A 26,652-nucleotide genomic window follows, 5' to 3' on the forward strand; every position below is an offset into this window, starting at 1 on the left:
TTTCCAATCCAACTACCGGTTCAAATTTACAGTTAAAATCTTCCCCCACAATTACAATTGCCCTCGAGTCAATTGTGCTTAAAAATGTATCTAACAACTCTTTAACTGGAGATTCCTTACTGGTCTATTATAAATGTTTACTATATACATTTCAGCTTTATTGTGTGTTAATACTTTTATCCCCAATATGTCTTGAGTTGGAAAATCCAGCTGAGTTATATCAACACTTAGGGTGATTTTTACCCATAGGACAAGGCCACCCGAGGGTCTATCTCTTACTGAGGGGATGGCACTAACACTGAATGTTTTATATCCACCTTGTGATGGGTTTCCAATGCCCGAGTTTCTTGCAGCAGGCAGATTTTGCTACGATCAATATATTCCTGCCATTTGCCATCTTTTAGATTTCGTTTCAGCCCTGCTATGTTCCATGATGTCAGACGCATTTCTGATTGCTGAGTTGGTGCACTTCACATATGTGGGATATCTAAGGCATGATCTGCCCCTATTTCTCCCCTAACTTCTTGGACCTCTGATAGCTGAGTTGGTGCACTACGCATATGTGGGATATCTAAGGCATGATCTGCCCCTACTTTTCCCCTAACTTCTTGGACCTCGTGATGTTTGGTAATGGGATCGGAAGGGTATGATTCTTCATTGGGTAAGATAGGGGGCCCCACGCTTTAATTAAGTGTGGGAGGCAACATTAGCTGTCAATCAACTACCTCCAAGATATTTTTGAATGATCAGGGTTAGGTGATGAACTGGGTTTGGCAGATTCTTGACAGTTCTCTTCTGTTATACCACGGGGATTAAATAATCTGAATCTCATAGAACTGCTGGAGAGTGGTACCGTCCTCAGATCAAGGGCTGCTAATCCATCAGCTATATCTTTTGTTTTTAACGTGAGTAGTATGGTATCAAAGGCTGAATTTTTTGTGGTTAAACGCTCCGCCTCCAATAGATCAGATCGGATTACAGATAAACAGTCGCGCTTGTGACGAATCCAGTGTATTACTTTATTTTTCAGCGACTTCGTCCTCCCTATATGCGGAGAGACTAAGTTTGGGGATGTTTGTCATAACTACTTTCCAACCCATTTGTTTGGTGTAACTACTTATCCTATAAGTGGTCAAAATCTGCTTATATGTCTAATGGGTCGGTGTCTCATGTGCTGTGTAGCATGCTAATCCTCCACCCATGCTGTACTTTCCCAACCATGCCTATCCTCAAAGTTTTTACATGATGTTTCCGGTCTTGAGCCCTCTTGTTGTGACCCAGTTCTTGAGTCCTTCAATTTTTTAGCTCCTTTCACTAGATCTTGTGATCTCAGATAATTATTTACAGGATCTTGAGGGACTATCTTGTTCCTCGTATACATGCACAGTGTTCTTCTGGGGAAGATTCCCTAGATGCCCCATTATGAATTGTTAAGTTACATATTATTAACTTCAGGTTAGTGACCTCTTTTGTTAAAGTATCTAATTTCTGGACTAGGTCAGCTATCAATTGCACATTTTAACTATTGTCCTGCAATGCTAATGTTATCGGCGGAGCATGTGTTTCACTAGGTTTTCCTTGTGTATTGACATGTTGTTGTGCCTGCATTGTTGTATTAGATGCCTGTATGGGTATTTCCATGCTGTTAATGTCTGGCACTATCTCTACAGCTAGGGGGGAAAACCTGTTGGAACAGACAATTGGAGTCAGGGTCTCTCCGCCTCTCTCAGCACTATTTGGTACTTCAGGAGCGGTACACATTGGCTCCTGGCGAACATCGTGGTTGCTTTCATTCTGGGCCATATTTTACTGGTAGCTAATATCTGTTTTCTATCGCTGGGGTTCAATTACTACTGTTGTCGGGCGCTTTGGTGTAGTGCTCACAAGTACTTGGGGGACATTTGGTATAAAAGGCTGCGATTTTTGTTTTACTATTGTTAATTGATTTACATTTCGTATTTAGCAATGATTCCATCCCCTCAATCAATCAAATGATCAATTTCTTCAAACATGCAATTTCCAGCTGTGTTCTTCCTTATTTTGGAGGATTTACCATTAGCTACGCCATCGGATGCCTTCCGTTTACCCATCAAATCAGCAAAGGATTTTTTATGTGTTTTAGTGCTAGGGGCAAATCACTTTCCCAAATGTACACCCACACAAAGTTCCCTTGTAAATTTACCTCTTCCTTGTTGCAGGTACTAGGTTAATACAAACGAAGGGGTTAATAGCCTGAGCAATAAATGTCCAACATATAGGGAACAGTCCATATTTGTAGTTGTCACAGAAATCTTCTTCTGTTCTTTATTTTCATTTAATGCAATTCAACAGAGGTGTAGATTCTAGCCAACACGTGTTGCGTCTATTTGGGGTAAACCATAGACTTCTTCAGGGCAGACTTAAGTATCTATATCAAGTCCGAGATAGAAGTAACAAAGGCGCAATATCCACATGAGCTGCTCCAAATATGTTGGAAAAAAACACAACAGAAACGCAATTGTATATCACAAAAGTAAGCAAGCTTCACTAGCAAGGCGTTGAGCTCTCAATAATGAGCCACAGGCAACAGCACGAAATCTGAATAAGAAAGTGGGTGAAGCCCAGGAAATAAAAGGGTGGCTCGTAAGGGAGGAGGAAGCGAAATTCAGATTTAAAAAAACCCAAATATTATGCTTTTAAATTAAAACTCATTAAGATCATCATGGGTATACACCTGATAAACACGTTGGCAGCTCCCACATTCCATCCTCTGCATACCACAATCGAGGGCACTTGTCCCAGCAGCCACTCCTTCCTCCTCCAATGGATGATGTCTCTGACCTCCTCCACAGGAGTCTAGAGTACTTCCGTACCCAGCAGTCTCTGGTCAGCTCAGACCTCGGGTTGCTGCTGTCTCCTCTGTGTGCGCCGGCGGGGTGCAGCTCCTTATTTCTGCATCCTCCGCCCTAGGCTGGAGGCGGGTACCGAGACGCTGGTGGGTGTGGTGAAGCAACTGTCAGCCTGTGGGTGTCCCTAGCTCTCGTGTTCCGCTATTTGCCTGCCCGCCTGCTCTTGAGTCTGTTGTTCGTCCTCTTCCCCCGGGCAGTCGCTGTGCTGGGGTGGGGATTGGCAACGCCGTCCCGCCCTACACAGACTCGGAGGAAAGTCGGTCCTAAAGCTGCAGCCGCTGCGGGGTGCGACGATGGGAGAACTCTAAGCCGCCCCCACCCCACCGGATAATTAGAAAATCCCAAATCACAGGTTCGGCTCTCCCAGCTCTCTGATCTCATTACATGTTTGGGTTTAGCGATCTTCAACGAGTCATCTCGGTTTCACTGATTCTGACTTTCTCTTGAAGTGGCGTGTAGTCTGCCTTTAGGGAGAACGAAGGCGGCTTTTCATTCTTGAGACACCACATAACAGCACGTGGTTCTCCAGGTTTATGTTGCACACTGTTAGGACACCAATGCCTGGAAAAGATTGGCTTTAATATGCTAAAACAAACAAATAGCATTTATGTATGCCTTTGTATGGATGTGATAGCACATTAGTGTCAGTCCTATTGGCTATACCACGGTTTGTCTTACTATATAGTCAGTCTACCACGAAGAAATGCAATAGGAGCGTTGTCCTACTGCCCCCTTTTTGGGGTTTTTCAGAGTTTTATATAGCACGAACTTGACCTGAATCGGGTATCAGAGCGCTTTACATAGCACCAGTTGCGTTACATGAGGACACATTCACGGGAAGATTAAGTGATTTGCACAGAATCACAGGATGTTCAGCGTCATTGCGAGACTCGAACCCAGTTCCCCAGATTCCAGGTCGACTGCCCTAGCCGTTAGGTCAACTCCTCTCCCCTTCGAGCTGCCACGTGCTTTAAACATTGTACTGTTTACTGTTTATGTTCTTTATTTAAAAAAATAAAATAAATAAACCTCATCCCTGCCGCTGTTTGGGCAGGGTGTTGGCTTAACCTATCTTTTGATTGGCAGGCTGCAGGCTTGGGATAAAGACAAGTGCATTTGTCAGGTTGAGCAGGTCTCTTACTGTGTCCAGCTCAACATGCACACTTATCCCCTTGAACATGTGCTGTTAGGCAGCTAGAGGGAAGGGAGCGCTGCAACCTAGTCTACCTCAGAGTGCTGGATTCACCTGCTTCAACCAATCTGTGCACGGCTCGCATGCTGTTTACTACTGTAAATGGGATGGTAGCAACGCAAGGATTGGCTGTGATCATGGAGCTTAAGTTTAGACTGTCCTTGCTGACCTATGTTCAAAGCAGTGGAGGGACGGGCATATCAAAGACAAAGGCCAATCATTGTGAGGATTTATTTGAAGACTACCGTGGTCATATTTTTGCCCTTTGCACATGACGAGGGATTCTGGAACATAGTGCTATGTACAAGTTCACAGGTCCGCCGTGACCGGTATTAAAATGTACCATGTATTAAGGGCCTTATTCCTCATAGCACTGGGGAAGCATTTTCCCCAGATTTCATAAAGGAGGTAGCAGCAGGATGCAGGCTCTAGGAATGTGCATGGTTTAGCAGAGGGAAGACAGCATCTGCAGCACATGTAAGAGCATCCTGCCTAAAAGTGCACAAAATGTAGAGCTCTGGGGTGCTTGTTGATCGATCTAATCACGCAATCTGGGCTATCTGTATTTGGGGAATAAGATTTTAAACGGTGGTGTTTAATTGAGCTGTCAGCATTGTGTTTTTCTGGAAAGTGATTTCAACATAAAGAAGAGTGGAATGGAATGGCGGATTTCAGGGAATGATGGGAAATTTCCTTAGAGCAGGAATCTTAAATCATGATGCCTCGCTAATTGCCTTTCGTTTTGTCAGTGAATTATACATACACATATATTATCTACTGGCGGTCGCCAGTAGATAGTTATAGTTAGGATCGTGTTTCCATAGGAAATCTGAAAATTCTATTTTGAATAACTTTGGCGCCGGTTGATGAATCCTCGCGAAATTTTCAAAACTAATGGGGTGTTCCGCTCAGCTCCTACCCTGAAAGTCTCGGGGTGATTCGTCAAGCGGGGGCCGAGAAAAAAGGGGGGTCCCAAAACGCGTTTTCCCCATGCATTTTCCCATAGGACCTTTAGTCGAAGGTACAGCCCGAACGGCTGAACAGAATTACTTGAAATTTGGCAAAGGGGTAGTCCTCAGGTCAGGGAAGTGCCTTTTGCATATCTGGAGTCAATCTGTTCAGTATTTCCTGAGAAAATTGCATTTAAAAGCATATAAATATCTATAAGCGCGCACCGTGCGCGCACGGTGCGCGCACCCTAACGTGCGCGAGCGTAATTCTGATTGGTTGTTGGATGTCAGTCAACATTCGAATCGGTCGAAATCAGGAAGTGTCGGCCGCCATCTTGTCTGTCGCACTGAAAAGGAAAGGTGGAAAAAAGGTGGAAAAAAGGTGGAAAACGTGAAAAGGGGGCAGGGAAGAGAGTTCCTGACCCCCTAGCCTTTGTCAGGGGGTCACAGAAGAACCCCCAACGCGCGTGCACGGTGCGTGAAACGCACCTTGCGCGCACAGTGCACGCACGGTGAAAAACCTTAAAAAATATATATATATTAATAAATACATAACTTAGCATTTAAAAAACCGTACAAATTCACTTAAAAAACCATAGGTTTCACACACGTTATAGTTAGGAATTAGCATTTAAAAAACCTTGCAAATTCACTTAAAAACCATAGGTTTCACACAGGTTATAGTTAGGTGGACATTTCACTCGTAAAAAACCAATGAAATTCCCTTGTTATAGTTAGTTCAGATAACTATAACTCGCGCGACCGCCACTCTATCACAAGGATGATGTCATCAGTGATGTCATGAGTGATGCCACTGACCATATCATGAGTGATGTAATATGTGACGTCATGAGCAGTGGATTGCGGGCGCGCGAGTTATAGTTATCTGAACTAACTATAACAGGGGAATTTCATTGGTTTTTTACGAGTGAAATGTCCACCTAACTATAACCTGTGTGAAACCTATGGTTTTTTAAGTGAATTTGCAAGGTTTTTTAAATGCTAATTCCTAACTATAACGTGTGTGAAACCTATGGTTTTTTAAGTGAATATATATATATATATACACATATAATACACATATCTTTATACTCATACGTGTGTGGTAATGCCATGCATTGTAAAGCAGGTTGGGTGTGGTAAAGGCATGCGTGGTAAAGACACACTGCGTTGTTAAGCTTTCATTGAATGCAAGGCATACATGGTTCAGACTGCGTTGTAATTGCTGTCTCCCTAGAAAATCTATGAGGTTTTGCTGAGAACTATCTAATTGAGAAGGCCATAAAATTTAAATCATTGTTTAGATACAATTCCGGCTCTCCTTAACAGTAGGGAATGTGAAACCCCAGATGTTGAGTCAGAAGGGTACATTAGGTGACAGAATGGTTAGCTCTCAATTCTATAAACATGTTATTGCCTTAGGTATAACCCAACACAACAATCCATACATTAGCACATATAAGAAATTGGGTTATTTGTTGAGAAGGGTGGAATCCATGCTCAGGCAACAGTTACAGTCATGGTCATTGTGAACCACAAAAGTCAATAAATTTACCTGTGCATAAACTCTGGTAGTTTTCATTAAGCAGTCAATCTTAACTTAGAGGCAATGTGTATAATGTTTATGCAGAAGACACACAGTAATAAAAAGAAAATCGAGCACGAAAAATCCCGAGCCAACTTAGAAAAATAGAATAATTTTAAGTAAATAAAAAAATTATCTACATCCAATTAGTAGAACCGGAGACACTGATGTTTAAATGTTTAGGTACAAAATAGCACCACAAATGGTGCAAATCGCCAACTGTACTTTGTCAAGCTGGACCAGGCCTAAGCTAGACATTCAGTCTGACTGCAATGGAGGATGGGCTGGATACAGGACCAAGTTCAGTCCACTAGAAGTGGTATCTTATGTCTTTGATGCGAAGTCTGCACAATGTTGGTGTGCAGGGCTTTGCGTCACTCTGCGTTGATTCCGATGAAGCTTTCAGCCATGCGGCGAGGGTTTGTGGGGCTTTGCATCACTCGGCGTCCATTCCAATGGAGCATTTAGCTGTGTAACAAGGCTTTGCGGGGTTTTGCACGTCAATCAGTGTTAATTCTGATGAAACTTCAACTGGCCAGCGAGCCTTTGTGGGTATTTGCATTGCTTATGGTCATTTTTGATGAAGCTTTCTGTCGGGTGGCGAGGCTTTCAATGGCTTTGTGCCACTAGGTGTTGGATTTGGTACAGAGCTGCGTGGCTTTGCTGGGCCCGGCATAGCTTTGCCCCAGAAATGATAGAACCTTTAATTAGGCAGGGAGGAGTGCTCTCTGATAACAACCAATGGTTCTGGACCTGGGCGGAACCTCTTGGGGATCAGGATTCACTCGATCAGAGGCCAGTAGCAGGGCTCAACTTTGTCCCTGGAAGCTTGTTGTGTCCCTGTAGCCAACTGACCCTTGGTCACTTAAGGTAGCATGGGATCAAGGCAAGCAGATCCAATCTTCTTTCTTCAGAGAGCCCTTTCTTCAAGCAGTCCTTCGAGCAGCAGAGCAGTCCTTCTGCTAGAAGGACAGTCTTTCTTCTTAATCTTCCACAGGTCCAGGAGTCCACAGGACCATAATTAAGGTGGGATCTGCCCCTCTGTAATTCTTTAATTCTTTCACATTGTTTTACATTCTCCCTGGTGTGGGTAAAGGCTCCCCCGGAAACTTTATAAACTCCATTTTGTATGTAATGCAGAGTCTGTGAATATGGTATCGTGTCAGACTGTAAGCTGCAACAGAATTTCTTGTCATAGCCAGAAAATCAGATCTACAGATCACCCCAGATCTAAAGATAAAAATAGCAGCCAAGTAAAGAAGTTCTACTTCAACCTATCAGATTTGTTTTACAATTACATTTTTTTTTAATCTTGCATTTTGTTCTGCAGAAAATGTGTGAATTAAAACTATCGATCTACAGAAGATTAACATTTAAAGCTTTTTATGATACCTTTATATAGCACACCTATATTGAAACTCCTGAACAGTAATAATTTACATAGTACAGTGAACATGTTACATTGTAAAATCAGTTGAAAACAACATACTTGAGCAGCAGTTAACAACCGAATGCATTCAAGGCAGACATAAAAAAATATATATATAATTGTCATATGTGGGTAAATGGAAGTGTGACTAGCTCAAAAACATGCCAACAAAAACGCTCACATGAGACAAAAACTTCGCTCTAAGTAAAGTTCTGAGCAAAATCATCCCATCCCTAAAAAGAGCAACATTAATAACCGAGAACAATGCAATCCTGTTTTTAAATTACAGAATTTCCAAAGGTCTCTCAAATGAAATCAATAAATACTGATAGAAATATATCCAACTTGACTCTTGAAGAAAGGATACATATCCTGTTGACTAATATTCGGAACCCAATGTTTGGCAACATCTTCTTTTCAATGTATTTTTTATTACTTTTTTTTCTTGGAGTTTTATATAGTGCACACTTGATCCGAATGTATTGGAGTTCTCCACATGAGAAACAGTCACATTATACAAGGCCACATTCATTTTCTTTAAGCTCTGGGATATTAAGTGATTTGCCCACAATCAAAGTATGCTACGCCAACACCAGGACTTGTACCTGGTTTCCCAGTTCCATAGTCGGCAGATCTTCTTATATGCAAAAAGTTTAAGTAAACTAAAAGGCACAATACGTGACTTAGTCAACAGATATAAAATCTGAACAAGAAGCCTAAAAAACACAGAATACAGTTGTACCTGCAAATGCAGAGGCGAATGGACAAACCGTCTGATAACTTCAATTCAAAAAGCAACAACAGTTGGGTTCATCCACTGTCTCTGGAGAATAAGAAACAATGGGGCATATTTACAAGGAGGGAACACCTCCGTAGCGTCAGTTTCTTGATGCTACAGCGGCTTTTGGCACTTCTGTTAGCCGAACTGAACGAAAATGAGATGCAATGTGGGTGTTTCAGTGTAAAAATTCTCACAAAGCCTACTTTGCGATATTTACAATGGTTTATCGGTCTGACGATACTTAAAAAAACTCACGCTAAAGCCAGTTAGTGGCTGGATTTTAAGACCAGAAAAAAGATGGTCTAAAAAATAGTGCAAACACACCTGTACAAAATGGAGAAAAATCCCAGCTCCTCATTTGCTCACCTAATGATGCCATGGAGGTACTACTCTTGCAGCTTGGAGCTCCAAGAAGACCACAACAACCAGCACCACTGCCCACGCCACCAGGAACACCCCAGAGGCAGCGCCAAAGAATAGAGCAGGTGTACCATCAAAGCATCACCCTGATAGACTTCCAGCCAGAGGATGTGATAGCACACTACAGGCTGAAAAGGACCGCCATCTTACACTTACTCACACAGATAGCAGCAACACTGCAGGTACCATCACAGCGCTTCACAAACATCCCTTCGCAGGCAAAGCTACTTGCAGTGCTGATCATTTTGGCCTCTGGTTCCTTTCAACCAACCACTGGCGGAGTAGGTGGAGTCTCACAGTCAACCTCCTCCAGGTTCCTCCCCAAAGTCTTGGATGCCATTATCAGCCTGACATGAATGCACTCTCCTGTGTTGGGAGAGTGTCCCCTTCTTGCACTCAGTGAAAGAGTTCAATCGTTAATCCATAAGATATCAGTCTGACGCCACAGCACCTACACTTCCCCAAAACCGCACTGAAATAACTTGACAACAAACAAGGCTTCTATGACATTGCTGGGTTTCGGCATGTGTTGGGTGCAATTGACTGCACCCATGTTCTACTTGTGCCTCCTACGGACACTGCACATATATACAGGAACAGGAAGCACACACATTCCATTAACGTTCAGGCAATTGTGGACCACCTGGGCCTGTTCATCAATGTTGTTACAAAGTTCCCTGGCAGTGTGCATGACTCATACGTATTTCGCCAATCGGTCATCAACCAGCGGTTTCAGAATGGCACCTATGGAAATGGACTGCTCATTGTTAAGTACAAACTGAACACACCACACACCTCAAACATGTAGCTCACATATGAGACTATGCACAGGTAGCCAATGTAATATGTCATGCCTTGGGACATGGTCAAACTATATACACAACCACACAATGCAAATTAATCAAGAAATTTGGAAGACAGCCCAATAAGGGAAGAGCCATGAAAATATCACACAAACCACTATGGCACACTTGTAACATAGATTTAGCAGAACTCATCAGACCAAGGGCCCGATTCACAGAACAAACTTAAGACAAAATCCTAAACTTAGTACCATTTTGGTATTCACAGAATGCACTTACTACTTCTGGTATTTACAGAATGAACTTACTACTTTTGCGATTCACAGAATAAACTTACTACTTTTGCTATTCACAGAATGGATTTACGACTACTAACTTTACGTCCGCACTCGGGCCGGAAATTCCGGCCCGGAGGCGGAGCTTCTGGCCCGGAGGCGGGGCTTCCGGCCCGGAGGCTGGGCTTCCGGGCCGGAGGCGGAGCTTCCGGCCCGGAGGTGGAGATTTTGGCAATGGCTAAATCTCCGCCACTGGCCGGAATCCCCACCTCTAGGCCGGAAGCTCCGCCTCCGGCCCGGAAGCCCCGCCTCCGGGCCGGAAGCTCCGCCTCCGGGCCGGAATTTCCAGCCCGAGTGCGGACGTAAAGTTAGTAGTCGTAAATCCATTCTGTGAATAGCAAAAGTAGTAAGTTTATTCTGTGAATCACAAAAGTAGTAAGTTAATTCTGTGAATACCAAAATGGTACTAAGCTTAGGATTTTGTCTTAAGTTTGTTCTGTGAATCGGGCCCAACATTTTTATCAATCAATGCAGTGCATGACACAGAAAATATGCTTCTGCTGTGCCACATACATATTGAAATCAACACATGTACCATATGTACAACAAGATTACAGTTCACCCTGCTCTCACTTGTGAAAGTGCACATTTAGCTGACGTGCAAAAACACAGTCAGCCATTCACCATGCAGTGGGTGTACCTGCATCATGGCTCTGCAAGTATTGCTGAATGAAGGGAGCACTAACTGCCCACAAAAAAATCAAACTTTGCTTAGAACATCAGTCTGTGTTGTTGCAGACTGGATCATGCATAGGAAGAGCATATAAATTATCAAAAAATCACATTCTCAACACATTTGTGCGTCCACATGTATCCCCTGGTGAGGTGTAGCAATCTGATGCACAAGCAAAAAATCATAATGTGTGTTGTTTGGGAACAGACACACACAAGGGTAAATTTATGTGTTGTTCCACAACAAGCATACTTGCAGAGTCTAAGTCAACTCATGCACAATGACATCAATGTACATGTATGCTGTCTTCAAATGTCCCAGTAAGTCAAGTGCACCAGATAGCAGTGCCACTGTCACCTAGACACTGACCCACCTTTGTGGCAAGCTGTATATAAAGATCCCACAATTAGTCCAACGTGTAGCAGACAAGGATTTTCACTCTTAGTTACCCTCAGCGCAATGACCACCAATGATGTCCTCAGATGATGTAACAACATAGTATTTATCCAAAAGTCAAGGTGGAAGCTGAATCAGGAACATGTGCCAATGGTGCACCCTCCCCAATATGTGCACAGGAGACGTTCTGTTTGTGCAACAGGCCTGTAAAGAAACTATCATGTACCTTTTCATTGCCCAATACATCCTGACAGTCACAACATGGAGGCAATACACAGGACCCGGACAATGACAACATGGTGATGTGTAGTCAAGTTCATTTCACAGATGCTGGTGAATTGTTGGAAACTCAACATGACAAACCAAAAAGTACAAACTTGCACAATGCACACACACCAAAAAAGGCACACAGCAAACACAGCAGGCACATATTTTAATGGACAAATCTCTTTAATCTGTTTCAGGTGATCAAGGATATGCACTCACACCATGGCTGATGACGCCCCTCAGAGTGACACTCACACAGGCCCAGAGAGACTACAATGTTACAGTGGGACGCACTAGGGCCATAGTTGAATGGACATTTGGAGTCCTCAATCCAGGTTCCGGTGCCTAGATGTATCAGGGGCAGACTCCTTTACAGTCCCAAACTTGTCTACAAGATCATAATGGCCTGTTGCTTTCTGCACCATATTTGTGTATGCACAAACATACCATTGGATGAAGACCAGGAGGAGCAGGACAACCCATATAATGGCCAGGCCGAAAAGGCAGATGCTAGATACTCCAAACCTTCTGCTGCTGGTACAGCAAGAAGAGATCAAATAATATATACTTTTTTTCAATTTATCACAGGAAAGAAATATCACTTCACATGTATATTTCTTTCAATAAAAAAGATGGTCAATTTGTCTAATAAAATATCAATAAACAAAAGTCCTGTATGGTTGTTCTATTACGTCAGAAGTTCATATATCTGTCAAGTAAAAGGCAATAAAAAATGTGCCACTCAGCTATCACTTATAGCAGTGGACAGAACATCAATAATCCATGTAAACACAACATACAACAAGGTGCACAATAAAATGTGTTGATGATAGGATGCAACACATGTTTGCCTCTTGAATGTCAAGATTTGCAAGCAGATCACATGTCCCATGTTGTCCATGTAAACCTTCTAGGTACATGCAGTTTTTACCAGGATAATCAGCAATTACAATCCCTGGTCCTCCTCTCCTTCACTCACAACCATTACTAACAATGCAATACTACAGCAGGCGTCAATTTAGAACACTCTCTCTGACTCACTGACTCAGTAAGCATAATCCTTGCTGAGCACAGCTAATGAAACACAGGGTACAACATTGAATGCAAACTAGGCAATTCTAAATACTGATGCAGGGGATGCAAGTGGACACTCTAATTTGCCTCATCACATGTCCCCTCTATCACAAGTCTTGTAGAGCAGATGGGCCTCATCCTTGACTGTGATGTGCTGTGCAACATACTCTTGCTTAAATACGTTGAGATGACATTCAAAGGGATAGGATGTCTACTCTGTAACATCAGTGTACTCTTTGTGTGTGTCCTGCAATGCACACTAATATTGGTACATTACCAGTAGTAGCCTTCAATTATGAGCACAAGTTGCAACATGCATAGTTTGAATGTCACTGATGTTAAAACAATAACATGACAAGACTTGCCAACATGTAATATTAATTGTTCATGCAATAAGGTCAAGAAAATGGGACCCCCATATCGCGCATAACGCAGGCATTGTCATCCCTATCACTCTGCTGTAACTCAGCAGAATATGTGTGTGTAGACCAGCGTTTCATGCAATGGCACAGCATGATCCTCAGGCCATGTGGACTGCTTGTGCAAACAGGCATTGTTACTTCTGCTGTTGCAATGACTGTGTGCAAAGTGCAGCCTTGCCATTCCAAAGTAACAATGACATGTTCACATGTTAAGCTGGGTCTCCAACATGCTTGTACATGGCTCAGTATGTCATGTAGAGCAATGCATAAATCTGACATTTCAATTCCATTATGCTATCTGTTACACACATTTAAGCATGCATTATCTGAGCTGTGTCTGTAGGATATTGTATTCCATAGGGTACTAATAATATAAGTACACACAACACCAAAACTAACTCACAATAGTATCTGTCCATTTCAAACATATTTTAACATACCAGATAATCTGAGCTCATTGCTGACATGCAGGACTTTGCTTGTGATGTTGTGTGCACAAGAACATACTCACACCATGTAACGTCTTGCCTAGCATTTCAGGTAATCTTGACAATGGAGATGGTCATTGCACACTGACCAGAGACCATATAATGCAAAGTACTGCATGAAATGCATAGACATATCTTGTGAAAATGAAGCCATGAGTGCCGTAGCACAGGCTGTCATCAATGTCACCCACTGTGTCTCCAACTACTCATGCACTCAAATATGAATGTGCAGCCATAGCTGTGCACTGCATGCTGCTGTGCAGATCTCATAGACAAGTAGTGACTGCCTGTACATTTATGTAGCAAGACCACCATACTGCACAAACATCACAGCAATGTGTGATGTCATAGACTCACATGTAGTGACACATTCCACCAATGCCAACACTAATGTGTGACACACTGGCATGAGTCTACTTACACACATGTCCAGTCATGAACAGACACCAATGTGAGTAAATAGTGCCTCCTAATGGCTCAGGACGACTCATACATGCACAGTTCAGATACATTTCAGATGCAACACACAAAAGTACAACACACAGATCACATCACAAATACATATTATCTCATAAAATGGTACATATATTGATCATGTATCAATAAGCGATAAGAAAAAATAAGCGCAAATCAATGTTTGGGGCAATATTTTCCATTTCTGGCACGAAAAATACTTGCTAAATACAGATATACACATGAAATCTTCCCGCTCAGCACCCAGGCATGAGAAAACTTGTTGCAAAACAAGAAAACGGGCAGCAAGATGACAGGAAATGATGTCAGTGCATCCTGGCACATGGAGGCGTACAGTGCACTTTCACTTTCTCTTTCAGCCACACTGTTACTGTCTTTTGGGATTTATGGAGGTTTTGGAAGGTGGCTGCTGGTCTTGTTGAGTTTGAGAGAGTTCTGTGTGTAGTGTACTGTGCATATTGTCGTTGTTAAGTCCTATGTTCTGTCTCTACGTGTTAATTGTGACTGTCTTATTGTTTTGTTGGGTGTACGTCTCTGGGGTTTCATTGTATAGTTAAATATTTAATAGGGGTTGACTGTGTTTTTTTGGGGGGTTTGCCTTGGGGAAAGTTTGTATTTGTGGATGTTGGGTCAGGGTAGGGAGGGTAGGATGTTCAAGGGCCCCGGGAGGCCTTCCTCTGGCTTGTTAAATTTTACCTGCCCAGGATGGTAGAGGCTGGGACATGCATCCTACAGGGATACGATGTAAAAGTATGGAAAGTGAGATAGGAGTGATGTAGCACCTAAAGGTTTTGAAGATTGTAGGGGTGAATCATATTCACTGTTAGTTGGCACCCGCATATAATTAATGTTTCTTTAGTTATGCCGCGCGAAATGTATTAAGAAATTTATTAGCTATGTCGCAATGTAGAAGCGTTAGGAGATGTGAAAACATATTGTGAATGTATTTAGCAAAATGCATAACGATTAGTTCCTGTTTAATGCAATGTATTAGGCTAAACGTGTAACCTGATTGAAGTAACTCATGTATGTCGTTTATCCACGTATATGAAAGTAAAAGCACTAATGTTGGAATGTGATTTAATAGTGTGTTTAACCTAGTAGAGGCCCGAGTTCACATATATTGTTGAGAAGAAAGGCCTGGTATTTCTTATGTTAGCTGAATGCGGTAGGCCGCAAGTGATTTATTCTAGTAGAGGTTTTGGGCTGCAGTAAATTGTAAAGTTAAAAGATGCGAAGTATTTCTCCATCCCATGATCTCACCGCAGGTGCAAGGACAGTTGGTTCGTTAGTAGAAAAGGTCCTTGTCTAAGAGTTGAATTATGGGGAAAGCCAGACATGGGAGTGCATTGGAATGTGCCAATCGCAACTCCTAGTGCCGACGGTGTCTGGGACTCAAGGCCAAGCTGATGGACGATGGAAGATGGACAGAGCTGGATGGAAAATTACTGGAAGAAGACCTGGTCGAGGAGGTGTGCCGGAGGGCATGTTCTGGGATGTGGGTTTTGTATTAGGGATAGCACCCCGAGGGTTGAGCAGAGAAGAGGTAGGCGGGGAGCTAGAAGGAGCGTTTAGAACAATCTCTCTAAGTGAAGACTTCTTAGGAAGTTCACTTCTGACACCTTTTCACGATTTCTTGGGTCTTAAGGGAATGGTAAGCAGGGATGTCATCTAGCATAGAGTAGGGAAAGAAATGCTTTGGTTTAATGATTCCTAATATCGACATTAGCTTGGTAGTTATCTACCTCATGCTTTTAGAAGCTGTACTTTTGTTTATATTCAGTCGAATACGGATTCTTCGTAGAGTGGCATTTGTATTAGTACCCATTTACCTTTTGTGCCTTGTGCTAAGGTGCTTATATCTGCAGATGTTTTCCTTGATAATAAAATCCCGAGAGAAATAGAGATTGAGTTTCGAGTCCTTAATTATGTCAAATTGCGGAAGGTATTCTTTGATAATTGTGTTTGCTCCCTCCACGCTATTGGGCAAGTAAAAAGGTCCAGTCGACCAGAGTGGGTTCTTGAGATAAATGGAAACAAGAAAATTGGGCCCCAGCAGTTGGTAGCAGAGTCGGATGGTTACTTCCGATAGCGAGGGACGATTAGATTAAGATAAGTGATCCTTGAGACCCATAGACGATAAGTGATGGTGAATCATCAGATGGTGAGCAGCAGACGACGCGGATGATGAACATAGACGGCGAGTAGCAGTGCGGCAGGAGGCAGCAGTTTGTGGAGTGAGTATGAACAGGATGAGATGTTGTAGATTGCGGTTTTGATTTGTTGTATGATGTCTTGCGGAGTTGGAGTGAATGTTGAGTGATTGTGAGATCAGGCTGTGAGCGCGCGCAGCCCGGGAATTGTAGTGTAGAAGACACCCGTGGTAGATTTTGTTGACCACCCAAAGGAGATCGTGAGGTACCATCGATCACCTGGACCGAGATAGGGGGAGCGAATGTGTGAGTGCATGACAACTCGACGCTGGTCATGGGTTGTTGTATGTGGATTTGAGTATTTGTAACCTATCAGAGGCGAACTTTCTGCCCAGACGGGGACAGACAGTTGCCAACCGAGGTCAACAATTTCGAGAGACTGTGGACGAACAGTCAGAGGCTGTGGACGGACAGCCAGAGAAGTAACTTGTTTGGGACAAACGGTTATTTCAGTGTATGAATGGGACGAGTGCAGGCGTGAGACGTAAACAGTAAGGAAAGGGAACTGCTGCGAACGAAGAAAGGTGACGTCAGAGAGTGTCGCGCTGTGATAGGCTGGTTGGTGTTAGTCGCGCTGTTATTGGAGGGTTCGACATCAGGAGGTAAACAGTGTGTGAGATCGAATTTTGTCAATCATGAAGTGTTTTAAGGTTTTTCGAGAACTGTGTAGAGGTGATAAACATTTGGTTACTCGAGAGGGAGAAGAAGCCCCTCCCGAGGACACTCCAGCACATTACATGGCAAAGAATGTGGGATTGCATACGATAATTTGGCTTGAGAATTGGCATAAAATGACGCAAAGTGAAGGAGAATTAGCATTCCCGAGGTATGGCTCATTCAGGTTAGCAGTGTTGTACCAGTTGAAATCTGTGATGGCGGGTTTACGACCTTTGCCAAGGCAAACACAATTTGAAGCACTACATGTGTGGATTAGAGCAGCGCATGATAGGGACAGAGGAAGGAATCAGGAAAGGGTGAAAAAGTCGATCAGGGCTTTCCAGGATGCAAGATGGGATGCAGCGGAGAAAAGGTGGAGAGTACAGGCGATAGAGGGAGATAGACTGTATCCCTTATTGATCACTTCGGAGGGGGTAAAGAACATAAAGCCAGAAGATGAGGATGATAGTGATATAGATGATAGCCTATTGGAAGGGTTGTTGTCAGAGAGACCACCTCCGTATAACCCAGAGGTCCCAGAAGGGACATTGGTCCAGATAGAAGAGACTAGAGGAGTAACAATCCACCAGAGATGAGAGTAGAAGGAAGGATCTCGATAGGAACAGATAGCACAAGGAGTTCGTCCGAGGCTAGCGTAAAAGTCGAGAGAGACGTGAGGTTACCGGATGCTTTCAAGGTACCGGTCACTATTGGACCTATTGTTTCGATTTACCACCCAGATTCAGAGGAAGCTGCGAACCCAGAGCGGACAGCCGAGGGAGTAAGGAGAGAGGTCGCAGGAAGTGACATAGTGGGTGCAAGGGCTCGGACTCCGGACCCTATAGAATGGAGTACACCCTTGCCAGCCATGTCAGATTCATCTGGGGAACAAAGAGAGCAGAGACCAGAGAGGTTGAGGTCCCTGATGGAGTCGAGATCAGATTTACGATCATGGGTACCACCACTGAGAAACCAAAGCCCAAGAGTGATGACAGCAGAGAGAGAACGGGTCGTTTTCAGGGATCGATCCGCTCCAATGGGTATACCAGAGGAGAATAGGTCACAGGACCAAGAATGTGAGGACAGCGGTAGGGAAGCGGCAGCCTGCCGAGAAATACTAAGAGGAGCCCTGAAAGGGGGGATGATGATAGACGTAGTAAGGTTAAAAGCGGATGTGGATGAGATAGTAGGTGGAAGCTTACCCATTGAGAGAATATTAATATATGGGCCAGACGAATTACTCTTCGTAGCGAAGGATGTGACTCGGAAGGCACGAGTTGCGCATGAGAGATTGTCAGAATTGGCTAGGCGATATGAGGTGGACTTATACAAAACGAAAACATTGCAAGGAGGTCATAGGTTGCAGTACAGTGATCAGGAACTGGAGGAAAAAAGGGTTGCTGGATTGAGATCCCACATTAGAGACCTGATCACATCCATGCGTGCGTGGATGATGCTTGATAAGTGGGAAGAAAGGTGGGCCAAGAAGAAAAGCTCTAGGGGAACGACAGGAGAGACCCCACCTCCGGGTGGAGGGGCGTTGGAGATAAGGAATTTCCCTTTGAGGGAAGTGCAGAATGGAGGATACGTGCATGTGTCCTGGAGCAGGGGTGATTTGGCGGCGTTTACCAATGATTTTCCCCGGCTTAGGGAGAAGCCCGCAGAGTGGTACAAGCAGGTTGACCGCTTTGTAAAGATTTCGAAGGTACTATGGATCGATCTGAATACCTTATTCGATATTGTGGTTCCGGGAGATTTGTGGGCAGCATGCAAGATTGCCGTTGATTGGCCGACTTACGAGCCTGATAGGAACGCGATCACGAATGGTCCGGCAATGATAGGGATGAGGAAGTATGAGCAAGTGATTGCCTGGTTGAAGTCGAAGGTTTCACCACAGGACATCGATTGGGTGAAGATAGACAGGACAGTGCAGGAACCTAAGGAGACGGTACATGAATTCTATGAGAGACTCTTGCAGGCTTTTAAGCAGTATAGTGGCCTAGATGCCTTGGAGACAAAAGATATGGGACAGTTTGTTTCAAAGTTTGTGGTGGGATTGAGGCCAGAGGTTAGCCTCATGATACAGCAGCATTTGATTTGTTGGCAAAACAAGCCTGTTGATGAGATTTTATGGTACGCCCGATATTGCACGGATGAGATTGAATCCAAACACAGGAAGTTGAAAGATAACTTGATGCTCGTTCAGATGCAAACCGCTCAGGGACAGCCTAATGGGGGAGCGTTGGTAAGGAGACAGGGAAATTATCAGGCGGGAAATCAGAATGTTCAGGGGCAGGGAAGGCCAAGACCAATAGATCCTAGAACAGGGATGGATGTGGCGACATTGAAAAAGACTACAGCATGTCATCAGTGTCACCAGGTTGGACACTGGAGACGCGAGTGTCCCCTGAACCCATGGAATCAGATACAGCCAGAAGAAGAAGAAGTTCAGGTCCCTGGGGCGGAGGCGGTACCGACAGTAACTAGACCCAGAACGATAAAAGGGGGGACTGGTGTTCCGCAGGGGCAGGTTCCCCAGCCACCCAGAATACAGAATGTACAGCAGGGAGCTCGAACTTATTTGCAGATGCCAATATTTGAAGTGAGTGAGGACAATGATACAAGCCTGTTGGCACTATTAGGGTCAAAAAGAGATAAGCATTGCATGTTTAGAGCCATTCTAGAGGTAGATCAGACAGGACCCTTCGTAGAAGCAGACCTTGACGGTCACCCTACAACCTTTTTGGTTGATACGGGGGCTACCAGATTGACTATAGGATCGGCAGTGGTTCCAGGGTTAGCCCTTTCTGGACAAAGTATCCAGGTTGTTGGAGTGGCAAATAAGAAACTGATTAGTCCACTGACGGAGCCAATTCCAATCAGGATAGGAAATTTCAGTGATCAACATCAGTTCGTGGTGTGCGACTCTAGTCCGGTTTGCCTGTTAGGAAGAGATCTATTGTGCAAGCTCAACTGCACGATTTACTGTACCCCGAAGGGAGTGGAGGTACAGACGAGAGACGATGACACGACCTTTAAGGTTGCAAATCAGCATGTGTGTGTGGAAATGTACCCAGCATTAACGGTGGAGGAGCTTCCACTTGATCTGAGGGACTCAGTGTCTATTGACGTATGGGACCTTAGTGGTGAGGAGATTGGTTTAGTCAAGGGAGTAGACCCAGTGAAAATCCAGATTAAACCAAATGTAGAGTTTCCGAGGACACCCCAGTATAAGTTATCTCCTGAAACTATTGCAGGGATTAAACCTGTGATTGAGTCTATGATCAAGCAGGGAATACTGATGGAGATTATGGATAGCCCATGTAATTCGCCTATCATGGGACTGCAGAAGCCAAGCGGGAAATTTAGGATTGTGCAAGATTTGCGAAAGATAAACGAAATAGTTGTTCCATGTTGTCCAGTGGTATCGAATCCATCTGTGATCCTATTTCAGATCCCATGTGAAGCTGAATGGTTCACAGTGATTGACTTGTGTCAAGCTTTTTTCTTGATTCCTCTACATAAGGACAGCCGATTTCTTTTTGCATTTCGGCTGGAAAATCGTGTGTTAACATGGTGTCGTAACCCACAGGGGTATACAGAGAGCCCATCTATCTTTAATCAGATCTTGAAGAAGAATCTCGAAGGTCTTGTGTTGCCACAAAACTCTGTTTTAGTGCAATACATTGATGATCTGCTTGTTGCGTCGGAGACGGAAGACGCCTGCTGAATTGATACCGTTGCTCTGTTGAATTACTTGGGAGAGAATGGTCACAAGGTGTCTCCAAACAAGCTGCAATACTGTTTGAGCGAGGTACAGTATTTGGGGCACCGAATTGAGAAAGGCAAGAGAAAGGTGTCTCCAGATCGCATTGATGTTTTTTTGAGAATGCCGATTCCCTCGACACAGAGGGAAGTCAGAATGTTTCTGGGAATGGTGGGCTATTGCCGCCAGTGGATCCCAAACTTTTCCTTTGAAGCGAAGCCTTTACAGTGGCTGACGCGAAAGGATGTGAGTGATCCGGTACCATGGGATGACGACTGTTTAAGGTCATTTTTGAGGCTGAGAGAAGCTTTATGCAGCGCTCCAGCTTTGGGAATGCCAGATTATAACAAGGCATTCGCCTTATTCTGTTGCGAAAAGGAAGGTTGCGCATTAGCAGTGCTGACTCAGAGTCACGGAGGAGTCCGTAGACCAGTTGCCTATTTTTCAGCTACTTTAGATCCAGTAGCTTCTGCGTTGCCCGGATGTCTCAGATCCGTTGCTGCAACAGGTGTCAGTATCGAAAGATGTGAGAGCATTGTGATGGGTCATCCGCTTACTGTTCATGTGCCGCATTCTGTTGAATTGTTGATGACTAGGACTAAAACACAGCACCTCACAAATAATAGGTTGACTCGTTATGAGCAAGTCATCCTTGCTGCAGACAATGTGACGCTGAAGAGGTGTTCTGTTTTAAATCTTACTACACTGTTGCCTATTCCAAAGGTAGATGATGATGAAGATTGTGAGGACCATGATTGTCTCGATGTGACGGAACTATGCACCAAACTGAGACCTGACATTGTCGATGAACCGCTCCCAGTTTCAGATGAGAATTTCTTTGTGGACGGTTCATGTTTAAGAGACAGCGTTGGTCAATTGAGAGCAGCATTTGCTGTGTGTTCTATCACAGGGGTGGTTGAAGCCGCTTGTCTAGAAGGAGTACACTCCGCACAGGTGGCTGAGCTTATTGCTTTGACCCGTGACTGTTTGGCCGCTGATAAGATCCGTGTAACGATTAACACGGATAGCCAATATGGGTTTGGTGTAGTTCATGATTTCGGACAGCTATGGTCCCAGAGAGGGTTTATGATATCTTCTGGTTCACCCATCTGAAATGGGGATTATGTACGACAATTGCTGGAAGCATTGCAAAGCCCAGATGAAATTGCTGTTGTTAAATGTTCTGCGCACACTAAAGGAAACGATTTTGTGTCATTGGGTAATAATTACGCAGATGAAGTTGCTCTATTTTGTGCAGAGCAGGGAAGTAATTATACCGAGAATCATGTTGTGGAGAGTGAAGAGAAAACAGATTACACTGTGATGTTAGCCATGGCAGACTCATGGGAGGAACTGAAGCAGTTGCAAGATGGAGTCTCTGATCAGGAGCGGGACAGCTGTATACGAGCGGGATGTGAGAAAGGAGATGTGGATATATGGGTTTCGAATGATGGACGCGCTGTGTTACCGGAATGTTTGCTGAGTTCCATGGCGAGACTGATACATGGTGCTGTACATCTTGGCAGAGATGCAATGATGCGAGTGTTTCGCCAGACGTGGTACAATCCGAAGTTTCGGACGGTAGCTGAGGCTGTGTGCCAGAGGTGTGTTACATGTCAGCAGATGAATGTAGGAAAGAGGGCCGCTGTGATCTTGAGTCACATAGGAAGGTCAGGTGGACCTTTCAATAGAATGCAGCTGGATTTTATTGAAATGCCGAAGTGTAATGGGTTGAGGTACATATTAGTCATAGTATGTGTCTTCTCCAGGTGGGTGGAGGCCTACCCGACACGTAGGTGTGACACACTCACCGTAGCTAAGTTATTATTGAGAGAACTAATCCCGAGGTACGGTTTTCCGACCTCTTTTGAATCAGATAGAGGAACGCATTTCCACAGTGAGATTATGAAGCTGCTTTGTGCTGCCTTAAATGTAGACCAAAGATTGCACTGCAGTTACCGACCAGAGGCTTCTGGGATTGTGGAGCAAGTTAATGGAACTTTGAAAGCCCGAATGGCGAAAGTATGTTCTTCGACATCTTTGAAATGGCCAGACGCATTACCTTTAATTCTCATGAGTCTCCGTAGTGTCCCTGATAGGAGGACTGGATTGTCACCCCACGAGATCATTATGGGAAGGGCGATGCGCTTGCCAGCAATTCCTGCCACTGCTTTGAATAACATCACTGATGATATGATTTTGGACTATTGTAAAGGCCTGGCTGACGTGGTCCGTTCTGTGTCTCAGCAGGTGCAGACAGCAACAGTTCCTGCCGCAAGCGACCTGTGCCACGACTTGTGCCCAGGGGACTGGGTATTGGTGCGCAAACACGTGAGGAAGAGTTGCCTGGATGCTCGTTGGCGGGGGCCATATCAAATTATATTAGTTACGAACACAGCAGTGAAGTGTGGAGGATTGCCGAACTGGGTACACGCCTCCCATACCCATAGAGTTCCAGCACCCTTGGAAGAAACAGCCCCTCTCGAGAACAAGAACCCAACTGAGGTGGCAGACCCATCTGAGAGGGCAAGTCAAGCTGTAGGGGTTGCTGACGCAGCTGGTTGTGCACTAAACCAAGCCGAAAGGGAACGTGAAAGTAACACTGAAACGGACTCGGAAGAAGAAGAAAGAGCTGCAGTGGGCAGTACCGAGTCGAATTCTGCTGAAGAAGAAAGCAGTGCACAGGGTAACAGTAGGGAGCGTGGAGGTGCCACAGAAGCAGAAAGGGTTTGGCTCATGAGTCAGAGACGGGTAAACTTGAGAGCGGCACCAAGAACAGATCTCGCCCCAGTTTCCGAAGAATCAGAAGCAGAGCAAAGTGACGAAGATCGACCCCAAGGTGCACTGAGAAGATCGAAGAGAACAAGAGTGCCATGCCAAAAGTACGCCTCACCTGAGTGGGCATACACAGTGACTGATGGCAAGTTTACTGAACACAGGAAGGTTGAGATCGATCACACTGGTCAAAAGTCTCCCGTTTCCGAGAGTGGAAGTGTTGTTGAAGATCCCAGGCTTGGAGATCGAAGGAGTACTGACCATCAATATTCCGAATCCACCATTCTTGAGTATCATCCGTGGTCTGATTCTGGAAACGCTGGACTTCCCAACCTTTGCAGTCATACCCGCTCCCCAAGAACTGACAACCCTTAAGCTTGAGATTTTACAGGCGGTCCTAGAGCTGTTGGGACCGGCAGTTATCCTGGACTGATTGTAAAGTTGTTGTATATAAAGTTTGAAAAGAAGATAACCTAGGCTCGAGAGGAAGAAGTATACATTTAGGGATTTTCCGTTGAAAGACGAAGAAAAGTTAGGGAAGTCTTCCTGATCAGAAGAAACGAGAAATTGAACTTTGCTAAAGGTTTCCCCGGTTCAAGAGAGCAGCTGAATTGAACTTGCTGGATGAGAAAGAGACTTGTTTCAGCAGAGACTGTACTGAACATTGAGAACAGTTCAGAGATGGCAGAACCTGGAAATACACATCATAGAGCCAAAATAGTGATAGGCACACTGTTAGGGGTAGTGATAGCGGTTATATTTGCAGTAGTAGTGACTTCATACATGGTGGCCCATAGACAGGAGGGGGAGGTTCAAGGAGCACCCACACCTACCACTCTAGGACAGGGAGGGGTCACTAGTAGAGATCAGAGAGCACAGACGCTCGAGGAGAGTCGTATGTTTCACATAGATTTGTCCAGAGCTGATTTTAAACTTAATGCTTATGCGAAGCTGTTGTATGAGTATGTGGATGCGATCGATGCAAAAGATTGTTATGTGTGCATGCATTTGCCTGCTTCAGTAGACGAGGGTATTAGGTACCATCATCTCCCACTGACATATGGGATTTCTTGCAGCCTATTGCTTAGTTTGTTTTATGACAGAAGACAGTTTGAGTATTTCTTTTCAAATTATGATACAGTACTTCCTGAAGTTCCGGCATACAAGCATTTGAATAAGTATGATTATTACAAGTCAGAGGATAGGCTTCTGAAGTATTTTACACCAACTGTGAAGCTAGATACAGCTTATGCTCATAGACATAATCTGACATGTTGGTTGTCCGAAACGGAAAAGAAGTTCATAGGTTAGATAGAGGATAGGTATAGAAAACTGACCCAGACACGAAATACAGGGGATAGCCCAGTGGATTGGACGGATGAGGAGAGATTGCCTAAATCAAGGGAAGTTCTGGACCGATTGCATTAGATGAGGTACAGAAGGGGAAATTGTGTGTTGCCCGTTCTCAAACTCCTAAGGAGAAGGTTCTAGTGGGGCATAGTACGTGTGAACATACCTTTACCATGGAGGACTCTGCCCAGAATTTCTTGCAAGGTTCGGTACAGGTGATTCCGACCGTATATTATGTGTGTGGGAGAAATGCATACGTGATATTGCCTGCGAATTGGTATGGTACGTGTTATTTGGCCATCATCTTCCCCAAGATTTATCATACTGAAGACTTGAAGCTATTAGAGACGGGACGTCATTCTGAAGTGCGTAGAGCTGCAAATGCAGGAATGGTGATTGGTGATATATTCGGAGTGACAATACCTAGTTTGGGTGTGGTCCTGAATGATGTGAAAATAAGAAGGTTGGCGACAGTGGTGTATGAATTGTCAATGAATTCGGCGAGGTCATTGCTGTTGGTGAATGGAGAAATGTTGTCGATACGGAATATGGTTTTGCAGAATCGACTTGCGTTATACTTATTATTGGCAAAAGAGGGCGGAGTCTGTAAATTGCTGAAGGTCCAAGAATGTTGCACGTATATTCCAGACAATAGTAAGACCTGGAGAAATACATTGTCAACATTACCACGATCCATAAGGAAATAGTAGATTTGACGGAAGAGAATGTGTGGGAAAAGATTGGTCAAGGATTTGGTCGAGTGGGGACTTGGTTTGCGAACTTGGGAATGGGATTCCTGGGATCTGTGTTGAAGCCAATCATAATTTCAGTGGTATGTGTGATCTGTTTGTGGGGACTCTTAAGAGCCTGGAAGTGGTACAGAGGGAATCGGGCCGAAAGAGCCCTCAGAGCAAATGAGCAGAGAATGGCGAGATTGCAGGACCGTCAATATCAGAATCTTAAAAGGATGGAAGGGATCCGACAAGGTAGAATGGTAGAAACTGCAGTTTAGAGCAGCTTTTATTCCAGGAGAAATGAGAATGATGGTGTGATGACAGTTGTCATCAAAGGGGGGAACTGATGTTGCGCCTAAAGGTTTTGAAGATTGTAGGGGTGCATCATATTCACTGTTAGTTGGCACCCGCATATAATTAATGTATCTTTAGTTATGCCGTGCGAAATGTATTAAGAAATGTATCAGCTATGTCGCAATATAGAAGCGTTAGGAGATGTGAAAACATATTGTGAATGTATTTAGTTCAATGCATAACGATTAGTTCCTGTTTAATGCAATGTATTAGGCTAAACGTGTAACCTGATTGAAGTAACTCATGTATGTCGTTTATCCACGTATATGAAAGTAAAAGCACTAATGTTAGAATGTGATTTAATAGTGTGTTTAACCTAGTAGAGGCCCGAGTTCACATATATCGTTGAGAAGAAAGGCCTGGTATTTCTTATGTTAGCTGAATGCGGTAGGCCGCAAGTGATTTATTCTAGTAGAGGTTTTGGGCTGCAGTAAATTGTAAAGTTAAAAGATGCGAAGTATTTCTCCATCCCATGATCTCACCGCAGGTGCAAGGACATTTGGTTCGTTAGTAGAAAAGGTCCTTGTCTAAGAGTTGAATTATGGGGAAAGCCAGACATGGGAGTGCAATGGAATGTGCCAATCGCAATTCCTAGTGCCGACGGTGTCTGGGACTCAAGGCCAAGC

This window comes from Triturus cristatus, chromosome 5_1 (genome assembly GCF_964204655.1).
Source record: "Triturus cristatus chromosome 5_1, aTriCri1.1, whole genome shotgun sequence".
NCBI classification, from domain to species: Eukaryota; Metazoa; Chordata; class Amphibia; order Caudata; family Salamandridae; genus Triturus; species Triturus cristatus.